Genomic DNA, 4535 nt, shown 5'->3' on the forward strand with positions numbered 1-4535 from the left:
AACATGCCTTATGAACGAAACCACCACAAGTGCGGCAGGTCTATGAAATGTAAATGATGACATTCATGACATACATGTCATGAATGTCATCATTTACATTTCATAGATACCGTACAAGTTTTGCAACATGCCTTATGAACGAAACCACCGCAAGTGCGCCAGGTCTATGAAATGTAAATGATGACATTCATGACCTACATGTCATGGTTTTCATGTGATGCCTAGTCAAGTATGTTTTTCATGCAGTATTGTTATGCAATACCTAGTTTAGTATTGATACCTTTATCAAAACAGCCAGCAGAGCTAAATGTCCTGGGTGGCTAGATAGATAGATAGATAGATAGATAGATAGATAGATAGATAGATATGCTCAAAGTAGCTGAAGTTCACTAAGAAACGCTTCGCATTTAAAAAGTCAGGTGCTAATATGTGGGCACCACACACCTTTGGCCACAAACGCCTCTGCAATACCGATTAACTCAACTTGCACACAGTCGAGTACAACGCTTCAGTTAAGTCACATTAGGTTGTGTCAGTTCATTATATTACCACAAAATGCCATCCTTGAGAAGTTTGCCAATGCCATGTGTATATATGCGGGCCCTCTACGGGACGCCTGCGTGCAGGTGAACCCTCAGCAAGCCATCGGCCAATCCAAGCCTCACCTAACATGCACCATTGCCCAGATAGACCACACCTTCAGAGTGATACTGATATAGCTACGTTTGCCCCTTCTGAAGAACATTATTGAAGTGTTTACTACCAATCTAGTAGAATCGATCCCCAGAAGCTTTGCACTGAGTGATCAAGACATTGCGCAAGATATTAGTTTTTGTGAAGCTTTATCACAATATTAGCTTGAGCTTTCGGTCAGTTCTTTTTTGTAGGCACCACAGAACTGTGTCAAACGTTTAAAAAAACGCTATATATGTATTCTTGCAAGCGCACTTAGAGAGGCAGTCTTTTTTTCAGGCAAGGAACCTGTGCAGGAAAACTTAACCATCTACTACAAAAACTACAAAGAAACGCGCATAGTACTAGATTGCACAGAAGTTTCACTTGAAAGGGCACGTGAGTAATCATCTCGGCTACTTACCTACAGCGAGTACAAACTCCAATACACACTCAAAGCATTGATTGGCCTCCAGCCAAGTGGTATTATTACGTTAGTAGAAAAATCATTTCTAGCTCGTGCACCAGACACGCATCTAAATGCTCAATCCGTAACATGTGCTCGGTCTATGAAGGCAGAGTTATGATAGACGAAAGATTTCCAGTAGAGAATCTCTGCGACGTTGCTAGGGTTAACATGGATAGGCCTCCATTTTTAAAGGTATGGGAATAACTTGAAGAACACGAAGCGCACAAAAATCAATCTATTGCGTGAGCCAGAGTACATGTAGAAAGAGCCATTAAACGAGTGAAGGCCTTCAAAATGCTGCAGAAAAAATACCCAATCTAACTTCTTCCAGTCTTTGACAAAGTTATCATATTGTTTGCTGGTATGGTAAATTTGTCGAAGCCGATTTTGGCCGAGGACAACTTTCTACCAAATTTCTTAGCCGTAAACCGTTCACAGACGCATAAATGTGGCACATCTTCGTAATCTTGTAGCCATTATTTAAATAACTTTTATTTTAAAAATATTTGTCTGCCTTTGCTTCTTGCATCATTATGTATTCACTTACAAAAATTTTAATGGTGATTTTTTTCATGGTGATATTGTGATATTAGAGGTGTGAAAATATTCAAGTATCAAACTGAAGTCATATTTATTTTTTTTTACATACTGCCAGTCCTAATGGTGACTATGGTGGTGAATGCTGGTGAATCCGCCGATCAATGACATCATTCGAGTGGAACGTTCATAAATATATTATGCTTCTGTGAGCAGTATGGCAGAAAATTTCAAACTAAATTCTGTGACAAAATGAAATTTCCTTGTGCTAAGAAGCAGCTGAGCATGTACTTTTGTGGAGAACACAAAAAAAAAACTTTTTTTTGCTGGCTGGAGCAATATGACGAAAAGGATAAATTAGTGGTAATCCATCTTGACACGTGTACACGTTCGGACTTGCAACGAACACATTTCATCATCAGTCCTGTGAATTGTATCAAAGTGAGTCCCGCCCGAGATCTGTAACATGGCAGCGTATCAGACTACCTCATAAATATCCAGCTACCAAATTTTCATCAGACGTCCACTTGTGTTTAATCTGGCGTCTGATAGCCATGCCAAAAAGCAACTTTAGCGCAATGCACAAATGCTCAGTAACGAAAGCGGCATTTGGGCTGTTCAGCCCAGTGTGCAATATATTAGGCAGCGTATTCTTCGCTTTCTTTAGGGTTACATCACGTTTTGCACGAGGTTTGATCTGTACGATGATGTTTATTTGCCAGGATTTCTTGTTGACACACGATGACTTGACCCAATGTCGGAAAACGCATTCGGCTCACCGGTAGCAGCATTATTCGGCGAAACGATGTCACTGATCCGTTCAGTTTGTTTATAAAGGAACAAATATGGGTTACTCAAGCAGTGGCTGCCTAAGGTATAGTTATTTGCTAAACTTCCTCATTTTATGGATTATAAGTTTCTGTAGCGTAAATTGTGCGCGTATTGTGTAACTTTGACGTGCTATCCAAAGTTTATCTTTTCTCTGCTAGATCAGTTGTCTTTCATTGCAAGAAGCAAAGCACACTTCGCGCGATGATTTCCGAATGTACAATAAACACTCAGAAAAAATAGTCAATTAGATTTGTTACCATTATGCAAGCGAGAACATTACGTAGGTAGAAACATGTGTCAACAAGAGTATTATCCGCCGGAAATCAAGTTTACAATATATTTTTCTTTGTTCTTCCATCCGGGCCGAACGGTTTCAACGTGCAGGCGTCGTTGGAGAGTAGTGCGCTTACAAAAATGATTTGATGTCACAGGAGGGAGCGGATGAGTAAATATATAAAGCATGCTTGAGTAGAAGTTTCATATGTAACAGTTTTTTCTGGCCAGCACGATCGTGGAAGTATTTCGAAAGAGGTCTGCACACAGAAATTTTCTGCGAGCAATTTATTTACAAAATAGAGTTTTGTTTTATGCTTGTGTTATATAGTCAGGAATACACCTATTTGGTCTGAAAGTTGTGGCTTCCTTTTCATTCAACGTACAGGCACTGTCGACAAGTTTTTTATTCAGGTTGCCCCTAAAACTCTTCAAGAAAATGTTCATGAGTGCCAGAGCAAATTTATTAGGATTATGTTGCTCATATGGCCACTGACACGGAAGCCAAATCATCTCTTTTTTAGATGACTAGCTATCTCACTGTCGTCCGCCTTGAACTTTCTAATGAACCTGTGTTATTCAGGCATTAGTAGCAGTTTTAGCTGCGCATCAAGCTGGTTTATGACAAATTTGCCGAGGACAATTGGCCGAGGACAATTTCCGAGGACAAATCAACAGTGTTATCGCGAGGTGCAGTAGTCCTGCACGGCCGAACTGCTTCACTGCATTATAGTTCGAATGAGTGGCAGGGACAGTGATCATTCTATCCGTTGTGAGCGCGCCTCTGCATTTAGTACAATATACATTTCCTAGGATCCCGTACATCGCATGTCCTACCACATTGATCAGAACGTCCTGCATCTTCGACAAAATGTCACTTCTGTCACACCGTTACAAGGAAGACCAAATTGCCTGCTTGGTTACACCTTACCAGTACTGGGCAGTGGCAGTTGTCAGAAAGGTGCCCTACAAGATCACTTTCACAGTCTTGGCAATCACAAAATTTGAGAGCATTCACAATCTTGTCCCCTTTGAAGTGGCGCTACACACATACTTCCGTGGCAAGTCAGCATTTCTATCACATTTCTATCACAATTTCCATCACATTTTCCCTAACCTATCAATTTTCCTATCCTATTCCTGTGAAAATTTTGATTTTCACAGGCACAAAACACCCAAAGGAACTCGCGAAACACAAGCGACTAAACCACGAATAGATGCACAACGCTAAAGAAGCGCCCGAGAACGCTAATTTGGTGAACGCACGACTAACGCAAAATTCTCCAGCATAACGCAACTATTTGCCGCTTGATGTGGCCGCTCCACTTGCTGACGTGGTGCGAGTATAAAGGGCACATAACATAGCCTTCCTCCTTTTATGGGTGGTGTTCGTTACGCACGGTGACTGTACTTACCAAGTGAGGCCAAATATGGAGCCTGAAGAAAGAACCCATGCCTGTTCCATCAGTTTTAAATGCGAAGCATTTCTTAGCGAACTTTGTCGACATTGAGCGTATCTATCTATCTATCTATCTATCTATCTATCTATCTATCTATCTATCTATCTATCTATCTATCTATCTATCTATCTATCTATCTATCTATCTATCTATCTATCTATCTATCTATCTATCTATCTATCTATCTATCTATCTATCTATCTATCTATCTATCTATCTATCTATCTATCTATCTATCTATCCATCTATCCATCTATCTATCTATCTATCTATCTATCTATCTATCTATCTAT

This window comes from Rhipicephalus microplus, chromosome 1 (assembly GCF_043290135.1).
Source record: "Rhipicephalus microplus isolate Deutch F79 chromosome 1, USDA_Rmic, whole genome shotgun sequence".
Lineage (NCBI taxonomy): Eukaryota > Metazoa > Arthropoda > Arachnida > Ixodida > Ixodidae > Rhipicephalus > Rhipicephalus microplus.